General features: G+C 40.3%; 1 protein-coding gene across 1 annotated transcript in view; it reads left to right on the top strand.

Annotated features, from left to right (window-relative positions):
• The first annotated feature begins 203 nt into the window (after positions 1-203).
• LOC124390691 (contactin-4) overlaps positions 204-26,238 on the top strand; it is a 149,462-nt gene continuing 123,427 nt past the window's right edge. Inside the window, exon 1 of the mRNA XM_046856711.1 lies at positions 204-334. The gene's annotated coding sequence lies outside the window, so the exon portion shown is untranslated. The remainder of the gene's footprint in view (positions 335-26,238) is intronic.

Below are 26,238 nucleotides of genomic sequence, written 5' to 3'. Positions count from 1 at the left end.
TTATTTTTTCAGATTCATTATCTTAGACTCATTGAAGCATTGGTCTTGTTCTTGTTTAAAGCTGCATGAGAATTTTTCATAGCCTGCTTTGTGGGGGGGCACTTGTGTTACGTCGGAATTCGTTTCAAATCTGATAAATCTCTGTCATTCATGAACTTGGAAACTGTGCGCGAAACGGCGATGTGCGATGTGTGTTTCCGAGGGCACGGGAGGAGGAGTTTCGGTTTGCCGCTTGTTCAGTCTTTTAGAAAGACCACGGCTACTGTTCGGACATCAGATTTTTCCTTTCCGGAGCATCACTGGCGCAGTCCGATCGCGGACCATCTTTTCAAAGGTGAGGGACGCAACTTATCATCCTTAATAGAGACACTCAAGCAGTCGATGAATGCGTCTAAATATAATGGATGCAGCCGTGCTCATGCTGTTGCATCACGAGGCTCAGGGCGCGAGGAAAAGGATTTAATAGTGTACAGTTCGCTCAGCAATGAAAACAAGGCTGCACAGAATTTGACAGGACAGGATCCCAGCTTTCTTTCTTTCTTTCTTTCTTTCTTTCTTTCTTTCTTTCTTTCTTTCTTTCTTTCTTTCTTTCTTTTGAACCAATTTCTGTTGACATGGAGTTAGTCAAAGCAGTACATATTAATTTATTTAAATTAAGTTTGCTGGTGTGTATACAGTAGGTGTATGTTGTGTTTGCTCAGCACAAATTCCAATTTGTTGCATCAAACTGTTTACATCAGTCCAATGAATTGAAATGAACTCAAATTAATTCAACAGTAATCCCTGTGTGTGTTCAGGTATGGTTTAGATTTGGCCTGTGTGCAATTGTTTTTGTGTTTTTCATATCTTCCTTTTAAAGCTGACGGGCAAATCCTCAAGACAAAATGCCCTTTGGAGTTTGCCATTGGATCTATTAATTTACATTTACTGTTATTTAGATTTTTTTTGCATTACTGCATCCAGTCCCCAGATTCAGTAATGCACTTCAGAGAAAAGCAAAAAGTTTCATGTAAGATGAAAAAATTAGTCTTAAAACAATGGGCATCTTATGGTAAACTTTGATGTTTGCTTTTCTCTGAAGTGCACTATGACTATGGTAAATAAAATGTGTGTGTGTGGGGGGACATGTGGTTTTTTTTTGTTTTGTTTTCTTTTGTTTAATCTTAGAGTTGCTACAAAAAACAAGACACAGTGTTGAATACAGTCATGTACCAACAGACTTGTTATAAATGTGATCTTTAGCTCATTCAGCTACATCCCATGCTTGACATGCTTGGTGTCATTTATGACCTGCTAAGGATTCACCTGCATGTATAATATAGAGAATACATATGGCTCTCTGATCAGAGCTGGCTGGATACATTTTTTTTTTCAATTATATCTGCAAGCAGATGTCCATTTACTTTGCCTTGAACTATTCCCCAGGAAATGCTTCAGTAATGCAATTCTACTCTATGCAATTTGAACCTTGGTGGTTTTTAATTTTATTCTATATGCTATATACTGTGCTTTTTCTTACACCTCATATACATGTGTCATTTATGGATAGTCAAATCTGTTTGCTCATTTCATTATTGCACATTATATAGAATGTATTACCAGTGATGACACTTTTTCAAAAGAAAATTCATTTGTTAAAAAGACCAGCAATAAATAAATTTATTGCAACCATTCAGTTTCAGTAGATGCACTAAAATTTTTTGCATGCCTCCGTACACTCTCTAATACACTGCTGCATGTGAGATAGTGTACACAGCCCTCCACAGTGAAGCAGCAGTAAAACTGGAAGGTGAGAGACTTAATCTTCAGTATAGGGTGACATAGATTAGGAAGATAGATGGTACCACTGCTATGGCTCAGCATTGCAAGTACCCTGCTAGTAGATGAGGTGACTTCAATATTGCAGACTGTATACTGTGTGTATAGATAGATAGATAGATAGATAGATAGATAGATAGATAGATAGATAGATAGATAGATAGATAGATAGATAGATAGATAGATAGATAGATAGATAGATAGATAGATAGAATCAATTTTTATCAGAGTTAAACATTGGCTAACAAAATATATGCTATTCAAGAAAATATTTTTAAGTGAAAGTTAAATCGAATGGCCTGACCTACCTAATTAAGACCTTGACTCTAAGAAAATGAAGACAAAACAGGGCATTACACTTCCTCTTGTGTTCTTCTCATAATTTAGCTTTTGGTAGTGGATACAGGTCAGCATGGGTGGCTTGACCAGTCTGCATTTGCACAGCCCCACACATAGCAAGCTGCAAGCTGTAATGCACTGTATGTTGTGACACCTTTTTTTCATGACTAACATTTGCTTGTTTAGTAGCCGGTGTGTCCCCTGTGAGATTGGACCACTGTTCTAATTTGTACTAACCACAGTATTCCAGGAACACTGACAAGACCTTTTGACATTTTGAGAATGTTATGACCCTATCTTCTATCCATCATGATTTAGCCCTAGTTAAAGCTGCTAAAAACCTGAAAGTTGCCCAATTTCCTGTTTCTAATGCATCAACATTGAATACTGCTATTCAGCTGCTGCCTATGATCAACAAAGTCTATATGTTTAAAAATCAGGACAGTTAACATTTTGATTTAAATATTGTCACAGAACCAAAATGTCTAGACTAATGTGCTTGGCCGATACCAAATCATACCAATAATGAAACAAACAACCCAACTATACCACCTAGTATGTATGCAAGTAAATGGTTTAAATACAACTTAAATTCTTGATGTTTCTTCTTCCATGATCAATATGTCTTTTGCAAACCTTTATATCAATATACACTGTACATAGTAAAATATAGTGCATCATTTTAAGAATAATTTGATTAGTCCTGAAGCACCTTGGGTAGTCCTGAAGCACTTTTGGTCATATGACCATGCACATGTGCCCTCCCTGCAGGAGCACCAGTGATCTGAGGGAGTGACCTTGCTTTTAAAGTGCTGTTTCCTTGCTGTTATTAGACACACTTTAATTCTGGGACTGACTTCAAATTGCTACCACGCTTCAGTACATCATGAAGAAGCAGCAACATTGTAGTTTCTAGCAGGCTATAACTAACCTTCTTGATCATAAAAAGACTCTTTTGTCTAAGCTATAACAACATACACTACCTTCCTATAGCCTTAGGCAAGGTGATCCATGGAAATGGAAGATGTCATCATTTGATTATATCCAAGCAAATTTTTCTTTTTCTGTAAAGCCACTGGAAGAGAATGAATCTCTGTTTTATTTGTTTTGAATTTGTAAATTGCTTTTCTAAGCATATTTGCTTATCCTTACCATTCAGTCTTTCAGTCCACTTTAATGCTTCTTGGCAGCAGGCACAATGCTCATTAATAAATCAAGAAACCTAGCTGTCAAAGCATAGAGCAGGAAAGAAATCACCATGCCCTATACAACTTTAACTGAGTTTCATAATATTACTGTTCTTCCCATTCCAGACCGTGTAAGTTCACAAAGTATAACTTACTTAAACCTGAAGAGTGATTTACTTTGTGTCTGTATCTGTCTATTGTCTGTTTTATTCTCAACCTGAATGAAAACTTGAGATCTTTTAAAATTTTACCAAATTTTGCATTTGTTTCTGTAATGACATTCCAAGAGAGGTTTACTGTTGGTAGTTTGCTAAGTTCAATGTAGCCTCCTCTTTTTTTAATGCAGGATTTAGATTTATGAAGCAAGTGATGAAAGCAAAATTCCCTATTTTTTCCCACAGAAAATATACAGAAAAGTAATAACAAAGTTCTGGTTAAACTAGAAAGTTGGGATATTTCTATAAGCATATTGCGCATTTATTGTTTTCTGGAAGGAAAAAAAAGAATGAAAATTAATGACAGAGAATGCAATAAATGTAATTAATGAGCTTGGGAAATCCCCAGTTCTATAACTGCATTGCAAGGTTTTACCATTTTTTTAGACAATGCAATTAAATGTTTAACTTAGGTCTGTAGCTGGCTAGCATAATGCATGTTAGATAATTATGAATATTCAACATTATTTAAACAGGAAATTGCAACCAGGGCCTGCTGATTAATTACTTTATGATCACACCCCTGCCCTAACATTGGTTAGTAGTTCTTAGTCATGAATAATGATAGCTTTACACATAAACACAGCATATGGCATTGTGACCTCGTAACTCATGTTCAGCATACCCTATGCCACATCAGCATTTTAGCACAATAAAGCCCATATGAATTTTGTAAGCTGCAATCCAAGCACAGGAACAGAGAACAGGAAACAAAAGGTTGCCTAGTTTTCAAACTGAAAATACATTATATTTTAGTAAATGCATCACATTGAATCAGTGCGGAAATATATTGCACAGTGTGAATTAGTATAATGTAGTGCAGTATATTTCAAATTTTATGTAGATTGGGAAATTGTTAAATATTAAAATGTATTATTATCATCACTTAAATTCTAATATTTCTAAATCTTACACATTGAAGTATTGAATGTGTTCTACTAAAAGACAGAATTGCTCATTAAATTCAGTTCATAAACTCAAACCTTCTGGGGATAGAGAAAAAAAAAAGAAATGTACGGGCCTATTTTTATGTCTGGGTTAATTTACCTCACCTTCTTGTAATGCAGTCATCTTCAGCTGCTGTATTAACATTACATTTGGGTGAAATTCTGCTCAGCTTTGTCATAATTTAGAAAATTTAGGGTATGAAATGGGGAGAATGGCTAGTCTCAGATGAGTTACCTTACACCACAATATCTTAAACATACTCTCTTCACAGGGAAACACCAATCATTTCAGAATTTAACAATGTTATCGTTTCAAGTGACACTAGTCAAAATCAATTAGGATGGCATTGAAAAGTATTCACTTTTTAATGCACTATGTACAGATGGAATACATATACAGATATGCTGTACAGTTTTTCAGGGGAAAAGTGCAGTCAAACATCAGAACTGGCATGAGTTCTTATATCGGATAACTTGTAGTTGGGAATTTCAATAAATTGCATGCTGCCTATTTTGTATTGATAGACTTACTTCATGTTCCATAACCACCTTAATTAATAGATTGATTGTAATTAGCAGTTCATAATTGAGGAGTATGTGCAAATTGTGTCTGCCGAGTCAGCTTCCTGACTGAAGCGTCACTAAATAGATTTGTAATGAAGAGTGTGTCAGATGAGCTGTAACCCTCATACTAATCATTCCATCACTGAATCTTCACACTGAAGGGTTTCGTATTGTTTAGTTGTGGCTGAGAATGTCCTCAATTTAAAATCTTTATTTTATATACGCCTAGAATAATACAGTTTACCCACTCTTTGCCTTATATACAGGTGTCCTGTATAAGTCCTTTATAGGTAAATGTATTGATTTGTTCCATTTGTTTATTTAAAATTCATTTTGATTTATAAATTTCCCTTGTTAATATCTCAAAGAACATGATGGCCATCAACAAAGGCATTCTTATAATATCTACAGTGGCTAGAAAAAGTATGTGAACCTTTTGGAATTTCATAGTATTCTGCATAAATTTGTCAAAATGTGAGCTGATATTCATCATGAAGTCAAGAGTTTTGACAAATACAATGTGCCTAAATAATAACACAAAAAAATCTGATCATCTGTGTTTTTATTATACACAATTATGAAAAAAGTAAGTGAACTCTTAAAATTAATACATTTTAAGAGCCCCCCCCTGGCAGCAATAACCTCAACCAGGCTTTTTCTCTAGCTGTGACTCAGACCTGCAAATCATTCAAAAGAAATTTTACCCTATTCTTCCTGGCAGAACTGTTTTAGCTCTGTCATATTCTTTGGACATCTCATGTGTATGGCTCTCTTCAAGTCATTCCATAGCATCTCTAGTAGGTTGAGGTCTGGGTGGATTATTATTTTTTTTTAAACCATTCTGTTTTGGCTTTGCTCCGGTGTTTTGGATCATTGTCCTGTTGCATCACCCAACTTCTACAGAGTTTTAGCTGATGTTTAGCTGATCATCTTCCCCTCAAATACTGCAAGCTGGCCAGGCCCTGATGCAGCAATACAGGCCCAAATCATGATGCTTCCTCCACCATAGTTTACAGTTTAGATGATGTTTTTATTAAGATATGCAGTGCCCGTTTTACACCTTTACACCTTGTGCCAATACGGCTGTGGCGTATCAATATGCTCTTTTGCAAACTTTTTTTGCAATGTTTTTTTTAGTAAGCAGCGGTTTTCTTTGTAGTATTCTGCCATAAACACCCTGCTTGTTCGATGACAAGATGATAGCCAGTTCCAATGATGCCTTCAAATCTTTGGCTGTGACTTGGGGTTGTTTCTTGCTTTAACTTGCTGCCAATGTCTCAACTGTCTCCATTTGTAGATCGTTTGCCTAACTTTATGCAGGTGAATTTCTAGTCTTTATAATCATTTTGTAACCCTTTCTAGATTTACAGTATGTAAATCAACAATTCTTGATCTTCAAAGCTATTTTCGGCGAGACTTACATGGGCTTATTCTTCTTGTGCAGAGCAAACTCAAAAAGTGTTTTTTTATCAGTCATAGTAGCTTATTTTGCAACTGGTTCCTGGACTTCTTGACTGAGAGACCACAGTCAGTCCTGATTGGGAACAGCATCTCCAGCACCACGACTAGAGCACTTGGGCCCCTCAGGGCTGTGTGCTTAGTTCAATGCCGTTTACTCTGCTGACTTCAGACTGCTACACAGCTGCACAGCTTGAACCACATCATCAAGTTTGCAGACGACACGACCATGGTGGATCTCATCAGCAAAAATCACGAGTCAACATACAAAGAGGAAGTGCACCAGCTAACATTCTAGTGTAGCCAACAACCTTTGAATACAGGAGAATACAGATCTGCTGTTCCCCAATGAATATCGATGGATCCTCTGTGGAGATCGTCAAGAGCATCACATTCGTTGGTGTTCATCTGGCAGAGAACATCACCTGTTAACTCAACACCAGCTTGATCAGCAAAAAAGCCCAGCAGCAGTTCTACTTCCTGAGAAGGCTGATAATAGCTTATTTTCCTCCCCAATCCCGAACATATTCTATACAGGGAACATTAAATGCATCATCAGAGGCTGCATCACTGCCTGGTTTGGGAACCGCACCGTCTCAGTTTGCAAGACCCTACAGAGGATAGTAAGGACAGCTCAGAAGATCGTTGGAGTCTCTGCCCTCTACCGTGGACATTTACACCACACGCAGCATCCGTAAAAGCCAACAGCATTATTTACAAACCCACACACCCCTCACACACACTCTACAATCTCCTACCATTAGAAAAGCGGTTCCGAAGTATTCGGGCCACACATCCAGACTGTGCAACAATTTTTCCCCCCTTAAGCCATCCGGCTCCTCAACGCAGAGAACTGAACTATATCAAACTTACACAAATGCTCACTCAACTGTGTGTTACTGAACTGTACAACCTGAACTCAACTGTTTACATGCTATTTTGTATCTCTTGTTTGCTGCTTTTGCTGTTCCCTTCCAGGAACTTGAGCTGTGTCAACAACGCTTTGAGAACCCAAAGGGCAGGGGAGATGCACTTGCATGTCTTTGCGAATGCTCAGCTCCTGGTGGGAACTCTTTGAGGTGGGTGCCCCCTCTCTCGCTGAGGTGGAGCGGTGCGCAAGTTCCTGGGGCTCGGAGGTGGACTTTGCAAAGGGTTTTAAAACTCTAAGGCTTGTCCCTTTCTCCTGCCTCACCTGCTTGGTCCAGCGCTCGTTTGCAAGCTATAGAAAACATGTTCAGCTACACCTCTCTTCTTCTGAAGTTGAGGAGCTTATGGAGGTTTAACCTGTGCGGTTGCCAAGTTGGATCTGGCTTGGCCGGCCGATGAGCAAAAAGCCCCTCCATCCAGTAAGCTTGACGAACGCTTTCTGTAACCTACGTCACAACATTAAGGGTCTGCCGCTCTTTCCAGACCTGTATACCAGGTATCCAGAGGTGTCCAGGTCATGGGAGAAGCCGTTTTCGTCCCACCTCTTCAGTCCCATGTTCGCGTTGTACTCCAATGTTATGAGAATAAAAGAGCGTGGTTATGGGTCGGTGCCCTGGGTTGAAGAGTTGCTAGCTAGCCCCGGGTGTTGCATCATCCCTTAAGACCCCGACACTGACACTGCGTATCACGGAAAGGCTTACGCCTTAGCAGATCAAGCCACACCATGGCAGTGTTACAGGTGCATCAGCCCGACCTGCTGTGAGAGCTTGATGTGGGGGGCAACTCAGGCAGCCAGAATGTCCATTTAGCTCTTGGGGCCACGAAGGAAACAGCTATGGCCATTGGCCGGTCTATGGCCACCCTAGCCTCCACCAAGAGGCACCTATGGTTCACCCTATTGGATCTTTCTGATTGGGACAGGGCCGTGCTGCTCAATGCCCCTCTAGTGCCGACTCCTGCCAACACCGTAAATGTAGTCATTGCTCTCATAGGGCTGCTTGGCGGGCACAGCCCCAGGAACAATTCAGCACCTCCTGTCATCGGAGGTTCAGAAGCTGATGCTAGGGATCCTGTGCGACAGGGTGGGAAGCTCTGCCAGACGTATCTAGGTGGGTCCTGCGTACTGTAGACAGAGGCTATACGATTCAGTTCGGGTCACACCCACCCCATTGTGTCCCACCGTGGTCAAGAAATGTTGCACTGTCCAATCGGGTTCTCCCTTACACCTTCAGCCCCCCTAGGGCTGGACGCCTTGGCTCACCTGTATGCTTTTTCCCCCATAATGTTGCTTCCGGGAGTTCTGCAGAGATGAAGTCAGTCTCTTCATGGTGGCTCCATGGTGGGCGGGCAGACCATGGTTCATGGACCTGGTAGCTCTTTTAGAACACCCTCCCTGGGAGATTACTCTCAGGAGGGATTTTCTCTCTCAGGCAGTGGGCACAATAGTTCACCCCCACACAGTTTTGTGAAAACTCTCCGGTCTCTCCACCGAGGTGATATTGACCATTCTCCAATCCAGAGCTCCCTCCATGAGGAGGTCCAATGCCACTAGATGGCGAGTGTTTATTGTATGGTTTAATCAGGACCGATTGGATCCAGTGAACTGCCCAGTTACTTCAGTGCTGGAATTCCTTAATAAACATTCCACCAAAGGGTTGGCTCCGTCCACCCTTAAAGTCTACCCGTCTGCCATTTTGTCATTTCAATGACCCTTGGCGGGGCAATCACTGGGTAGAGCCCTGCTGGTGACACGTTTTCTCTGCAGTACTTAGCCTCCGGTGCATCCTAGAGTGCCTGTGAGGGACATGGCCGTTGTGTTGGAGGCACTATCTGAGCCCCCTTTCTATTGAGCAATTAACTCCAGGCATGGCCAATGCCTTTCTATACCCTAGAACGTTCAACGACCTGTCAGACTCCAGACCAGGAAAAGCCGAACCGGTGTCCGGTGTGAGTACTGGACATTTATATCCACAGAATGAGTTCGTGAAGGAAGTCGAAACAACTATTCATCTGCTATGATCCTCCGAGGAGAGGCTTACATGTGTACATGCAGACCTTTTGTATCCCTGGTTTCCTAAGGAAACGAGACACTGCATCTCCATACCACACTGCCGGCATCCCTGCAGCGCTTCCTTCTTCTTACAGAAGCTAGCACCAGCTTCACTCCATGTGCTTTTATAGCTTCCTGGTCGTGACATCACCCCACTTTAGCCCTTAGCTCTGTGTTCTGGATAAAGCTTTATGTTGTGTGATGTAGCACCAGTGTTCTGGAGAAACGTTGTTTGATTTCACAGTGTACTGTGTGAACTATATATGGTTGAAATGATAATAAAAGCTTACTGACATAAATTTACTCTAGTCCACTCCTACTAACTCGTTTTTAGCAATACCCCAAGTATGCTAAAACCTGACTCCAGTTATCTTTTTTGAGGTTCACATACTTTTTCAACTATCACTATGAGGTCTTTTTGGTTGTTCTCAGTAAAGACATAAAAGATCAGATTTTTTTTCTGTTATTAGTTAGACTCATTATACATTAACACATTATTATTATTATTATTATTATTATTATATAATATTTTTATACACATTATTATTATATGTCAAAACTCTTGACTACATTTTATGACAAATTTATGCAGAAAATAATGTAATTCCAAAATGTTCACATACTTTTTCTTGCCACTGTACATTTCTACCATGTCATTATCAACAGGATGTAGAGTCAAAAAAACACAATAGTTGTTGAATAGCATCAGAATACTGTATGTTTTCATGATGTCCAAGTGAGGCACAAAATGATAAGGTAATTAGCTCAGAAATGAAGCAGGAACATCAGAAGCAAAGCAATCAGGACCAATTAGCCAAATCTAGTGGGCAGGAGGGGCCACCAGCATCTCATAAGACTATAGTGGTGCACATACAGTTCAAATGAAAGATCGTATTAGTATATTATGCGCTTTCCAGAGGGTAAAAGAGAGTATATTGTGATTATATTGCAAGTGGGTCTGCTGCAGGCCTATTTATAAAATCATAACTACAGGTGAAGCCCAGAAGTCATTAGGTGCCCTGAGACAGCATTGTCCAACCACTCAATCAAATAACCTGTATAATCACCTAACATAAATTTGAAGATAGAAGGGGTGGGGTCATCATCAAAATTTCTCAGTTTGCCATGACTGTATATGACCATTAACCTCCTAATTTTTACATTTAACTTCATCTAATAGAAGAGCTACTAAACAAAATGACTGAATATACAACAATTAATCAGTCTAGACATAAAGATTGAGAATGGGTTTGAGTTCTGAGCAGTATTTGGAAGGCTATAACTGGAAGTCTTTTTTAGGAAAACTGTAGTTACTTATAAAGGCTGGAATTCCTTAAAAAAAAGCCTGCACTTTCTGATCAAAGCAGATATGACAGGTCATAATAGACCAAGACTTCACTCAACTGTAGTGGGATAAGACTTTTTAGTGCTTTATATTGTAATATAATGATTCTGTTCGCAGGCTTGTAGTTACAAACCCGATTCCAAAAAAGTTGGGACACTGTACAAATTGTGAATAAAAACAGAATGCAATGATGTGGAAGTTTCTAATTTCAATATTTTATTTAACATACCTGGGTTTGCTCTGGTCAACAACCTGGGTTTGTTTGGCTGTTGCAGGATGCAAGTGACCAATTCTGAATTCTGAAAACATGATATTCTGATCATGTTTTCAGAATTCAGAATTGGTCACTTGCATCCTGCAACAGCCAAACAAGAAAACCTAGGTCTCCAGTAAATGACTGTTTCCACAGTAAACCTACATTGTGTGTAGGTTTGATCTTCTGGTAGTGGTCTAAAGTGGTTAGTACCTACCAAACATGGTTCTAGAAAGGACAAATCAACATCACTGGTTAGCCTGTCTTAGCCTCACTGGTAAGCCTGTCTGGTTCAATCTTACATAATAATTAGGGATGCACCGAAATGAAAATTCTTAGCCGAAAAGGAGGAAAGCAAGGCCGAAAACCGAAACACCGAAAGAAATGATGGCAATTATTATTACCATTGCATTTATGGCTATGACTGTGTACTAACCTTACTAAAATCAAGGCATTTCAATTGCATAAATTAATATTAAGTTTCAAAGAATAAATAAATTACAAATTATGAAAATATTTATTTATAGCACATTGCAACAATGCACAGGATAAAATAAATTAAAATTAAGTCTTAAATGTTTAACTTGAATGCACTCATGTGTACATTAAATAATAATGTACAGGCCCTCTGGCCTGCTGAAAGGTTGTAAAATTAAATATGTTCTTTCATAAAAACAAAGTGCATTCAGAACAAGTGCAATTGCTTAAAGATACAATACAACAATATCACTGGGAAACTTCCTGCCTTTTCAAAAACGTCCACCACAGACGGAGTGCACATGCTCGGAGGGGTTTTGCTTTTCTGTGCCGTGTTCCTCTCAAATTCAGCATAGCGATCGGATGTTTGGATTTCAAATTAAACCCGACGTGGAGAAAGTTTTTGCAGACGCCCCCCTCTTGAAATTTCGGCATTACATGTTTTGCAAATTGCTATCTGTGGGTCTTTCTCAGATATACTGAAATACGTCCACACCGCAGACATGTTGTTTTAGATATGCACGTGCAGGCAGCGGTTTCTGTTTGCGTCATCACAACAAACTGTTTCTGAAACCTTTGGGCCATTTTCGGCCGAAAATTTTCGGTGGCCGAATATTCGGTGCATCCCTAATAATAATTATTGTAAAACTAATTGCTAAAGAAATGGGTTATAATAAGGTCAAAACATGCATTCCATTACATAATCACATGACCAGTCTGCATGCCAGGAGATGTAAGGTAATGTTCTCCTGAAGAAAACCTTTCTGGTCTTGGCAATCATTTTAATGTTACTCTCACGCGTATTACCTGCCTAAACATTGTTGCCTACCTAATACATCTTTTTATAGCGGCACGATGCACTTTTAGAAGGATAAATATGTCCTGCCAATCTGCAAATGGTATGGTTTAAGGAACATAACAAAGAGTTCAAGGCTCCAAATTCCCTAGATCTTGATCCAATAAATCATCTGTGGAATTTGCTGGAGAAACAAGTCCTATTAAATGAAGTCCAACTTTGAAACCGGACTATTTTTTACAGAAAAAATAGCACACACGCACTCTTTAGTCATCAACTCCCCCCTACAAGATTTACTAGGAATAAGATCCCCAAACCTTAGATTATGTAGAATCAAGACTGTAGAATGCTGAAATCTTGCAGAATTTCTTAGGACTACTTAATGGATAATAGTCAGGACATTTAGTGTCTCCCAAATACATTATGTATTAAATATTTTAAAGCCATATCACAGCTTGGATGATCACAGCTTCACCATTGGATTAAGGATATTTAGATTTCACAAGCCCTTGTTGTAACTATAATATTTGTGATTGTCAGCTGGCTTCAACATTAACTTATCATCTACATTGGAATAATTCCATATTTATCTTTCTCAACATCAACTATGCTCATGCATTGTGATTTCATTTATAGCCCAGGAATAAACATTTTTTAAACAAAATCAGATTTTTATGAGCAATGAACCGTTTAAATGGAATTGTCCTGTAGACAAAAGGTAATACTGGGGGTCTACAGTACTGCCACCTTTATCTCAACAAGCATAAATCACAGTCTTTTTTTCTGTATCTAGGACCAATATATAGTCTCCAGCTTCTTAAAACTAAGCCCAATGTTCTGGGCAAGAGAGTCTTGATTTCTCAGATAGACTGTTTAATTAGAAACCATAAATCACTTCATGTCCCTGGTTTGAGAGTCTTAATGCTAACTGAGCACTAGCTGCATAGCAGACTTAGAGGAAGACATAGTAAGTGGTATATAGGACTTGAAACCAACTGGTGCTCTATCTACACAAGAGTTAGATATTTTATCATTGCTCTACACATATGACTTGAACCATTGTGATAGGATATTATTAGAGAATTGCTAGCGTTCATTGCTTTTTAAAGTGCAGTTCCTCCTTAGTTAATTGACAGCTCTTAATTTAAAGACTAGGTGACAAATTTTTATTATAGACCCAATTCTTCTAATATTCAAGCAGAAAGTGTCAGATAACCCATGGGACACGATGCACAGACAGATTATTCTGTGACTAGGTGACTGGATGGGAGGACCCAAATGCAGGATGCGAGCAGGAGGTGAAAACAGGTTTAATGAAAGGGCACAGGCAAAAGCAAAGTCCAATAAACAGTCCAGGGCCAAAACAAAGGGAAACAGGTCAATGCAGGTAGAGACAAAATCAAATTCAAAACAGTCCAAGTACAGTCCAATACTGGAGAGGCACGATAATCCTGGGGCACGAGGAAAGGCAAGAGCCAGTGGCGGACACAGCAGGACTTGAGGCGAACTTCCACTAGGTATGCCTTGGAGGTCAGGAAAGGCCAGATGAAGCATGGAGCAAGCCTCCAGGTGGCTGCCCCAAGCACGTTCTGGCCGATGTGATGAGGCGGAGCGACGCCCTCTGCGGAGGTCTGAACCACTTTGTTAGCAAAATCCAGGGGCCAGGCGAACACCTTGGAGAAACCCGGGGGTGGAGCCTTGGCGGGACTCTGGAGTGGAGCGGCGCCCTCGGTGGGACTCTGGACAGGCTTGGGGGCATGTTTGGCAGGGCAGACAGGAATAGAGGTGATCTTGGCAGGTCGGAAGAGCGGGGCAACATCCGCAGTCAGGCAGGAAGGCTGAGGTTATGCAGCCTCCCAGCAGAGTTCAGAAGCTGGAGGGACAGTCAATTTAGGAGGTTATTTGAAACCTTTTGGTTTGCCAGAGATTGTTCATGACGCACCCGAAAATACTGCTGGGGGCTAAGCTTCAAAATATTGACTGTCTCGGTTGGTTCCTGTAATTGCCTGTCTGTGGCAGAGCAAGCCCAATGCTTTAATACACCCGCCGGGTCCATCTTTTGGCCAGATTATTCTGTCACAGACTTCGGGTGACACATTGCACGGCCAGATTTTGGGTGACTAGGAGGGTGGAGACTGAATAGGAGGACCCAAATGCAGGATGTGACAGGGAGTAAGGAAAATACAGGCTTTAATGAAATAGCACACTGAGCAATGGGGCAAAGGCAAAAACACAGTCCAAAAGCAGTCCAGGGTCAAAACAGGCAAACAATCCAAAAACCAGCGAACAGAACTAGGAAGGGCAGAGCAGATTCACAAACCAGGGTCAGGAGCAGGAACCGAATCCAGAGCAGGCAGGGTGGCAAGAATAATACCAAGGACTATAGGAAACTGGTGAGATAATCTGGCCAGATGGCCGCGACCCGGAAGTGCGTGCCGCGGAACCGGAAGTGCGCCCCACGAAACCAGAAAGTGCGTGCCGTGTGCCTGGAAGATCCTTACAGTAAAAAAACTGAAAAAAACAGAACAAACAACAGCCATTACAAGTATTAGCCATAAGATTGGTTGCCATTTAAAAGTCTTTTTCTTGTTTTGTTTTTATTGTGGTTGTTAGCTGGGGTTTTTCCCCATCCTACATAACATAGTCTTACTCTGTGTACATCTTTAGAATGGTTTACTTTACAATGTTAAGACAGGTTTTAATACTGATGCTAATACAGATTTAAAACTGACTTGTGTCTGATGCTGAAATTCTGGTCTAAATAAGAAACAGACAACTCTTTCAATGTTTACAGTGCCAGATAAATATACAATTCACTTTTAGAAGTTTCCACTTATAAGAGACTACATCTTTAACAATGGGACTTAATCAGAGAATGTGCTTTTCAGAGATGTAACAATCACTTCTAGATTAAAAATAGATAAAATAGATAAAAAAAATAGTTTCATGAGGGGTTGAAGTGATGAAAGCTGTTACTGTATACTACCAAATATAAGAGTTTGTATGTTTGGCCCAGCTTTGATATATACTTGTTTTATATAATTTGTGAGGCGTATACTCACTGGTCCAGCTGTCATTAAAAACTGTAAAACTCTTTAATGGGTGGGAGAGTGCCGGTGGGAAGGCACGTACCCGGATACGCATGAGCGATAACAACGACCGCTGTGAACCAACATATACCAACAATAACGGACAGTGAGAGTGTGGAAGTTTAAATAGGAGCTGGTGATGATGCTAAATGAGCACCATATGTGCGCGATTGAAGCCGAGAGCTTCATAGAAAGCGGCCGAGAAAGCGCCAGACACGCTGAAGGGAGCCGAAGGGGGTGTGGCAGGTGGATTCCTGACAGATAAACATGTACTGTATGTATTTTTATAGCATGCCTTCATCAAACAAATTGCAGCAACGCTGTTGTGTAAAAAAAACCTTCAAAAACACGTGCATGCACATTCTCATTTATTAACGCACATCATGTACATAAAGAAATTTCAAGCACGTTAATATATTGCCGCCATTTTGATTTTCATTTATCTCGATCATCGGTTACCTCAATGCTTTTTGGCGACCCCCTAGGACATCGACATAACCGGGTTCCACTGTATATACAAACCCCAGTCCAAAAAAAGTTGGGACACTGTACAAATTGTGAATAAAACCAGAATGCAATGATGTGGAAGTTTCAAATTTCAATATTTTATTCAGAATACAACATAGATGACATATCAAATGTTTAAACTGAGAAAATTTCAATATTTCAATTTCAATATAACGTCTGGGGACTGAGGAGACATATTGCTCAAGTTTAGGAATAAGAATGTTGTCACATTCTTGTCTAATATAGGCTTTTAGTTGTTCAACTGTCTTTGGTCTTCTTTGTCGCATCTTCCTTTTTATGATGTGCAATAATGTTTTCTATGGGTGAAAGATCTGGACTGCAGGCTGGCCATTTTAGTAACCGGGTCCTTCTTCTACGCAGCTATGATGTTGTAATTGATGCAGTATGTGGTCTGGCATTGTCATGTTGGAAAATGCAAGGTCTTCCCCAAAAGAGACGACATCTGGATGGGAGCATATGTTGTTCTAGAACTTTGATGTACTTTTCAGCATTGATGGTGCCTTTCCAGATATGTAAGCTGTCCATGCCACATGCACTCATGCAACCCCATGCCATCAGAGATGCAGGCTTCTGAACTGAGCACTGATAACAACTTCGGTTGTCCTGGTCCTCTTTAGTCCTAATGACATGGCGTCCCAGTTTTCCACTTTGCCACAGTCCATTTTAAATGAGCCCAAAGAAAACGCCTGCGCTTCTGAATCATGTTTAGATATGGCTTCTTTTTTGACCTATAGAGATTTAGCCAGCAATGGCGAATGGCACAGTTGATTGTGTTCACCGACAATGTTTTCTCGAAGTATTCCTGAGCCCATGTTGTGATTTCCATTAAAGTAGCATTCCTGTATGTGATGCAGTGCCGTCAAAGGGCCCGAAGATCACTGGCATTCAGTATGGTTTTCCGGCCTTGACTCTTATGCACAGAGATTGTTCAAAATTCTCTGAATTTTTGGATGATATTATGCACTGTAGATGATGATAACTTCAAACTCTTTGCAATTTTTCTCTGAGAAAATCCTTTCTGATATTGCCACACTATTTTTTGACCTAATAAGTTGCAAATTGGTCCTCCAGCTGTTCCTTATATGTACATTTCATTTTTCTCTTATTGCTACCTGTCCCAACTTTTTTGGAATGTGTATCTCTCATTAAATCCAAAATGAGCCAATATTTGGCATGACATTTCAAAATGTCTCACTTTTAACATTTTATATCTATATTCTATTGTGAATAAAATAAAAGTTTGAGATTTGAAAATTATTGCATTCCTCTTTTATGCACAATTTGTACAGTGTCCCAACTTTTTTTGGAATTGGGTTTGTATATATACATATATGTATATATGTCATGCGGGAAACGGAGGCGGAAGCCGGAGTAACAGCCAACAGAACTTTATTTATAACACAGGCAGAGCCAAAACAAATACTTGCGCTCGCAGGGATAATCCGGATAACGAAGTCCGGGGAAAAGGAATAATCCGGTGGTGCGCGCACAGCGCGGCCCACTACAGTTCTAAATCCGTGGATTATGGAAAGAACAATCCCGGCTGCGTCTGGAAAGAGACACGGTCCACGCGAAGAGAGAGAGATAGGGAGAGAGTCCGAGTCGAACGGTACGTAGCGGGGATAAGCGTATGCGAAACCATAACACTACCAACGGACAGGAACACACATGAACGTGCAATAACCGACAGGGAGTGTGGGTAAGTGAGCGGTTTATATGGAGGCAGGGAATGAGTGAATAATGTGCTTCAGCTGTGCGTGATTTGCGCTGCACGCTTGGGAGTGCGCAGAAGCAAAGGCAGCCTCTGAAGGAGGCGTGGCAGGTGGAGTCCTGACACCCCAAAGGGGCGGCACCGGACGCCCCCAAACCACCAACCGCCCGGTGGGCCCGGGCACTCGGAGGATAGCCCCTCCAGTCTTCCAGGGTCGAAGGGGACCCGGCCGGAACCGCCACAGAGCCAGGAACAGCAGGAAAGGGCACGAGGCGAAGCGACCACCCCTGCGGAGGGCCGGAACGGGACAACGACCCCAGCGGGGCCCCGGAACGGAACACGACCCCACGCAGAGGCCAGGAACGGGGCGAAGTCCTCGGCGCAGACCGGAGGCGGAGCGACGACCTCGGCGGAGACAGGAGGCGGCTTGAGGCCCTCGGCGGAGACCTGGAGCTGGGAGACGGCCGCAGCGGAGACCCGGAAAGGGGTGACGCCTACGGTGGTGACCTGGAGCAGAGCGACGCCCTCAGCGGACAACGGAGGCGGAGCGATGACCCCCACGAAGACCGGGAGCGGAGCGACGCCCTCAACGGTGACCAAAGGCGGAGTGCTGCCCTCGGCGGAGGCCTGGCGCGGGGCGACGCCCTCAGCGGCGACTGGCGACCGGGCGACGACGTCGGCGGAGGCCGGAGGTGTAGCGCTGCTTCCAGCGAACGATCAGAACCCAGCAGCGCCCCTCGTGGAGTCCAGATGCCGAGTGCCTTCCACAGCAGAGAGCAGAGGCCGAGCGCCCTCCATGGAGACTGGGCGGAGGCGGCGCGGCGGAGACCGAGAACGAAGCCACGCCCTCAGCGGAGACTGGCAGCTGAGCGACCTCCACTGCAGTGGTCTGGAGCTGAGAGGCGGTCCTGGCGATGACCTGGATGAAGAGGTGTGCTCGGGGATGCATTGGCATGAAACCGGGCTCTTCTTGAGACCCTGGGATGGAGCCGAGCTTCCCTGGGAGTCCTGGGACGGAAACAAGCCCTCCTTGGGAATCGGGAGCGGAACCGAGCTCTCATCAGGGACCTGGATCGAAGCGGAGCTCTCCTGGAAGCCTAGGAGCGGAGAGGGAGCTTCATTAAGGTGGTCCCTCCATCAGACAGAGAGGAAGACAGTCACTCATTGTCAACCAGTTTCAGAGACTTCTGGGGCTAATGGCAGCAGTGTCCAATGTGGTTCCACTTGGCCTCCGGCACATGAGACCCCTTCGGTGGTGGCTCAGGACCTGAGGGTTTTGAGGGCAAACCCCCTTTGTCAATCAAGGTCACGCAACGAGCCCTACGTGACTTAGATGGCTGGAGAGATCCTGGTTTCCTATCTCAGAGCACAATGTTGGGAGTTCCCGGTCATTGCGTAATGCTTACATCCCTCACAGGGAACGGTCATGAAGATCTATGGGGATGGTCCCGTCTGCTGTGGCACATAAATTGCCTGGCTGTGCTTCTAGCTCTGAAGCATTTTCTATTGGACCTCAGAAGTCACAATGTGTTGATCCGTTCAGACTACACCTCAGTGGTCTCTTGAATCAACCACCAAGGGGGTGTTCGCTCACGCCTACTATACAAGCTGGCACACCAGATCCTCCTCTGGGCCCAGGGGAAGCTGCTCTTCTTGAGTGTCTTGAGTGTGGCATATATTCAGGGCGAGAAAAGAAAAAGTCAGAACAACTGTTCATCTGCTACGGCCCTCCTAGGACAGGCCCCCCTGCGAACAAGCAGATGTTTAGCAGGTGAATTATCGCTGCTATTGCATCCTCCTATGGGTCCTCTGGTTGCCCCGCTCCTTTTAGGGGCAGAGGGGATGCAGCTCGAGTTTCTAAAAGGGAACGTCTCCAGGTTGTGTATGTAACCCTGCTTCCCTGAGGGAATGAGATGCTGCATCTCCATGCCACACTCGTGGCATCCCTGCAGCTCTTTCTTCTCCTTTACAGAAGCTAGTGGCGACTTAACTTTGATAGCTTCCTGATTGTGACGTCACCCTGCCGGTGACGCTGCAGTTTTCATTGGACAGATTACACACAGGATTCAGAGCGTGGACAACGCTGAAGCTTTCCCAATGCAGTTGACGCAGCATCTTGTTCCCTCAGTGAACCAGGGTTACATACACAACCTGGAGACGTTTTGTCCTATTAACAAAAATGCAGCCAGAGGTAAATACCAGGTCTTAAACCAAAAGTAGACATGAACAATTACATGTTTAAACAGTACCCTAACAGGGTACACCTGGGCAACAAAAACACCTGTTAGTCCTATAAAAATAAATGACATGTTTTAAGTAAATATCGGGATATAAACGTCTTAATCCTTTGTAAATCATTGTTCTTGAGATCTGGTATTGATAATATACATTTTATAACTTCAGCAAATATATTAAATCATATTGCATTGAATACTTCTATAATTACTTTATTCTGGTCAGGATTTCAGTGAACCCAGGGCGCTTTCTGCGAGCATAAGTAGAAAATACAGCCTAGATTTGTCATAACAGAGCACTGCGCACACACATTTTCACAATTATTCACAGTTGGTACGCTAGTTTAGAAAAGGTACTCGAGGTGCAAGATGGCATGAGATCCTCTGCACTATCATGCTACTCCATGTGCCACCATGTATGATCGAATTCAAAACTCAATAAATTCCAAGCACTGAAACCTTTTTCTTCTCTTGTTGGTGAAGAACCAGATATGAATTATGAATAAAACCAGAAATAGAGATCACTCTTGTCTACATGCAAATCAATCCTATGTGCCCCAAACATAACGGCTTGTCACTTTGCATAACATAGGCAAAATGATTGTGCAAGCCTCACTTCGATAATGCAATAAGGGAGAAGGCCTCCTGAGGCACCCCACTAACAGCATGGAATCAAGAAACAGAAAATCTTATCAAGCAGAGTTAGCGGTATGATTTATTTGTTTTTACCGAAATAATTTTAGATTTCTCAAAGCTAAAACTGGAAAGTAAACACCTAAGCTTGCATGACGAGTACATTTTCTTTCAATAGTAGACATTATTTTCAGCTAAAATCAAAATATTCCTTAAAGGCTCTCCTGAAGATGATTTTGTCCTTATATAACAATAGTGATAGGGCCATGCTTCTAGAACACAGCCCAACTACTAATCCAGATCACTCTTAGGAGTCTTTCAGGAATTATGGTAAATTTACCATCATGTTAACTCTTGATAAATATGCTATTGAAACTCAGCTGTCATTTCCCACCATATACCGTGAGACTAGTTTGGGTATTTAAAAATTATTTAAGACGAATTTGTGGCTCAGGTACAAACAGATGGTTAAGTGAAGTAAACACATGGAGGGTCAGCAAACACTACAACCTCCACCACATGGTGCCGCTGACAAAGCAGGTAAGTACTGCTGTGTGAGTGGAAACTTCAGTGCTTCTGTAAATCAACAGTAGGCCCTTAGATCCGTCTATAATGCATGACATTGGGAGCCATTTCACATAGGTGTTATGTCCTTTCTAAAACAGTTTGCTTTCAAGAGACAAGCTTTGATACATCAATGACAATAAAACTCCCAGTTGACATTTACTCTAGATCTAGCTTCCAGACTTAAACACTCTGAATATGAAATCTGTGCTTTTTTTTATATTAGTTTATATTTGTAGTATGAGCTTGAGATGTTTGTAATGACATCAAAGTAGATAGTTAGGTCTAATTAGTCATGACAAATGATCTTGACCATAACCATTGCTGGTTGAATACTGGCCAATGCTTTAGGGGATTTTTAAACCGTTGTGTTATTAGCTTTAATTAAGACAGTACACATTGAAATTTTTTTAAACTGTGTGCATATCCTCAGTATTGAAACAGCAATGGGTATACTATTTACATTTTTGTAGAGTGAAGAAGCCTTGAGAAACAAAACATTCAATTTTTATTAATTTAAGCCCAATTTTCATGTTTTGTAGGTGAAGACATTTCATGCATAAAATTTATTCTTGCATTATTCTGGCATTATTTTTGTTGATTTAAAATTTACAGATATCACTTTTAAGAAATTTAAATTGAGCCTGATAGGCATTGCAATTATATCACTCATCTCGTCACACCTTAAAACTAGTTGCTTTTCAATGGTTTTCATGATAGTATGTTAAATATTAATAACTTATGCAAATTTTTAGCCTATTTTTTAAGAAATTTATATTGAAAATCATATAATTGAAAATGAGAATTATGCGAAATAACAAAATGATCTCGTGAAGGCTTCTAACAGTAACAATGATTTTTTTGTCACTCCTCTGCCTGTATGTAGATTTAGATGTCTTCTTAACCACTTAGTTGTCAGCGCCGCGATTCTTGTATCAGAATTTTTCCTTCTCCTCCATCTCACAGCCAACTTGTATAGCATAGGCACTGATGACATTTATTATCATCCCTTCAAATTCCAGCTTCACGTTCATCACCCTATCAGAAACTCTCATCACCTCCACTAAACTCTTACTGTACTCTTCCTTCAGAATCACCTCTACACCATTTCTTTTTCCATTCACACCATGATAGAACAGTTTAAATCCACCTCCAGTGTTCCTGGCCTTACTCCCTTTCCACTTGGTCTCCTGAACACACAACATATCTACCTTTCTCCTCTCCATCATATCAGCTACCTCTCTCTATTTAAAGTACCAGTGCTGTTTTAGAGTACTCCACTCTCCTACAACTTTCTTTATTCTACCGTCTCTGTAGACTTCTTCCTACTCTCCTTCTCCTCCTTTTTCAGCCAACAGTAGGGAAGGGGCGAACCAGACATAGTCTCAGATAAAACTCATGAGACATGTGGCTTTTAACTTTTACTTTTCTCGATTGCTACATTACTGATTTTGTGTATTTATATATGAACAAAATAAATTCTGGAATTTTTTTTTCACGGTATTTCATCATCTATAACTTTCTATATCTTTTTAAGCAATATCAACTTTGAATAATGGACAGTAAAGATCAAAGTGTCTTCTTTTTAAAAATGCTCAAATTGTGTATGTAGCCCACCTTTATCAGGAACTGTTAACATTTAAATTCAGGTATGGCATTTTCAGCTGTGAGTCCCAGAATCTGTGGCGAAGGCTAACAGGTTAATAATACCTTCTCATTGACAAAGTTCGTACTAAACTTTGAAATGACACAACGTTGTTCCTTTAAATGTGATCTGGATTCTATTTACAAAATTGTTGGACAAAAAGAGCTGTGTACTGTATGTTGACTTCTATCAGAAAACATGGCTTTGCTTCTGATATAATGAAACAATGAAGACATCAGGACCAACAAAAGCATTGCCAATTCCTCTGCTGGACAGATGAACACATAAATATGTTTGCTGTTGGAAAAGCCATGCCTTTGGCAATGTTTTCCATGCATTTTTTTTAAACACTATATATACAATATATACTTTGTTAATTCCTTTTACTGTATTCGTTCAACAACATTTAAACTGACAGGCAAATGAACAAGAATATAAAAAGGGTTCTACACTGTGTATGTACATAAGTAACATTTTTATTAATAGCAAATACAGTGACATATAAGAAAATAATAGCAAATAAGCAGACACACACAAGTGGTGGCAAATTCAAGGAAGACAAAAACAGAAAAAAGAGCATCTATGCATTGTAGCAGCAGTAGACACAAAATAATTTCACCTCACCATTAGTTTTTCTTTTTTGTTTTTTTAACCAGAAAAGTAAATGAATGTTCTAAATATGATTGTTTGTGACATCAGGCATATTGGCAATTGGAAATTCTTAAAGGATATTTAAAAATGTTAAAGATATTTTGCTTTATTTCAATTAGATCTAACGTCATTATCTAATAATAATTTTAAAACAAAGAAAGGAGCAAATTAAAGTCCTTCTTTCTGAATTGAGAAATTTCCAGGGAATGGAGGCTTATCTGCTTCTATGTTACATCCTTTAAAGATTAATCCTGCTTTATAGCCAACTTTTAAACAACTGTTTTGTTTTTAAATATACACTATATGGGATCATTCCTATTTAACATATCTTCCTTACCATTTCAATAGAAATTCGGTTTACAGTATAACGGAATTTATATCTGTCAGTAACTACTGCAAATAGAATAAACTATTAAGTAATTTAACTAGTTGAAACACATTCTAATAATCACTGATGCTACAGAGGTTAAACATCAAAGGAAGACAAATGTAATGTATGTAAGGTGAAATTCTGATATAGACACATTTTGTGCATACCGTAATTGACTATAGTGCACTTTTTGCTGTGCACAGTTTCTCTGTCACCATTTTCAACATTCATCAGTGAAATAAGGCTTGGGCTGATAAACACTGTGTACCATTTAGTCATTTTATTATAAACTGGTTGGAGATCATAGCTCACTGTTGTCAGTGCACAAATTGTGGTAATCATCCTCTTTTTATCACAGCACTTAAGTATGTTTTTGGTTGGTGAACTGTATCTTAGTATGTTGGCTACAGTGACAATTTAAAATAAATCTGTTATATTGTTAAACCTGACACATTTGCTGTACTGTACTGTGCTGAGCATGGTCCTTGACTGAAATAATATCTGGACATTCATAGCCCTATTGATAGATTCATAATGTAAACATTGGTATGCTTTATTAAATAAGTACATGTAAAGAGAAACTAATAAAATTGTGTCACTGTATGCCAATAGGGCCCATTATTTAGAGTACTGGTTTACTATTTCAAATGGAAAAACTAGGGAATAGATAAATTATGCGTTTTAGTTATTTTTATCATATATTAATTTATTAATTATTATATATTAATTGAGCACTGAAATTCAGCTTTTTTATTTGCATAGTATAAAACAAGCCATTGTTTTCTGATTGCTTTCTCAATGCAGTTAGAGACCCACTTTAAAGTCATAACCAGCATGTCCTTTTCTATTCGTTCCAAAACCCCTATGCAGAAACTGGCATGTGGTGGTAGAATTGTTTCCAGTGCTCAGATAGGTGCAAAATAAAAGAAATTTCAATGATGAATCACCATTGCCTTTGCAATTTCACCCAAGACTATTCTTAGTCCCTGTCAAAGGAACCAGTCCCTATTGTCTTTTGCTGCTGATAGTGCACTTTTTAAAAGCATAAAACTGCTGAAAATTCCAGTGCGGTATTGTATTGTATTGTTTCTTGCTGTTTGGTTTCCTAAGATAGGTCAGAGAGGGAAAAATTCAGTAAGTAAAGAAAAATATGAAAACCAAATATGTACCACCACAGCATATATATACATGCATTATTTTTGGGTGTATAAATGTGCTGCATTTTAAACTGAGAAGGTCTCTGTACGTATATGCTATACAAATGGAAACCCATTTAAGAAAAAAATACTTTTATAAATCTTTTATAGTGACATTTCTGTGTTGACAGTTTGTAGATTTTTTGTAGGCCCTTCTTACTTATTATTTCTATACCCATTAAAAAAATTATTTAGTCTTCGTTACAATTTGCTCAACAGTTAAGATATTTTGACTTCTGCTCAAAAGATTGTGAGTTCAAATCCCATCACGTCTTTTGATGGTGGTGGAGCAAACTGCTTAATTCATCATTGCACATTTGCTTAGCTGGTTTAAATCTGGTAACTGCAAACGTCACCACATGTAATTTTACTCATTTGTGGTAGATGATGTTAAGTGACTCAAATAAGCATAAAAACATAGGAACTGGGGTGCAGAAAAATGTCAGCAGGTGCTTTGGACTGATGAGTCAAAATGTAAAAGATTTAGATGTAGCAAAAAAAAAAAAAAAAAACAAGCTGTTTGCCGAAGGGCTGGAGAGTGGTACAACAGTTTCTGTAGGCAACAGTGAAGCATGTTTACTTGTTTGGGGTTGCATTTTTGCAAATGGATTCATATAAAATGGAGCCAGATTGGTCAGGATTAATGGTGCCCTCAATGATGAGAAATACAGGCAGATACTTATCCATAATGCAATACCATTATGGATGCACCTGATTAACCCACAATGTATTATGCAAAAGGACAATGACAATTGTTTGTTTGTCCTGCATTTGTGGAAGTATGTGGACATGCTGGTATGGCTTTTGATGTTGAGCATTTACATGGTAAATCTCCACTCTCTCTGTCTGTTGGAAATCAACAGTTGGCTGATGAAGTGAAACTTTTCTATTGTCTCCAGCCTTGGTCAGAGCAAGTGTAGATATGATTGAGCTCATCAGTTAGGAAGGCACTATTGTTTGGAAAAGACTTTTGGTTTGTAGTAGTGGTCTGGATGCCCACCCATAAGCATCTGTGGTCACAGATGTTAAAGTGTAAAAGTTGTAAGAAGGTTTAACTTTTTCCAATGCCTAATTTATAGGTTGGCCCTGGCTCTACTATAGGACTTTGCATCACCAGATTTAAAAGCAGCTTCTTCTACTTGCATTCAATTATCTGTTCATGTGATGCAATCTGAAGCCACAGTTTAGCTTCAGCGTCAAAGTTTAGCTCTAGCCTGGCTCTATTGTTGCCCCATGCACAC

The sequence above is a fragment of the Silurus meridionalis genome, chromosome 1, assembly GCF_014805685.1.
Source record: "Silurus meridionalis isolate SWU-2019-XX chromosome 1, ASM1480568v1, whole genome shotgun sequence".
NCBI classification, from domain to species: Eukaryota; Metazoa; Chordata; class Actinopteri; order Siluriformes; family Siluridae; genus Silurus; species Silurus meridionalis.
The sequence above is the reverse complement of the archived record's forward strand: the minus strand, read 5'-3'. Positions and strand labels throughout refer to the sequence as shown.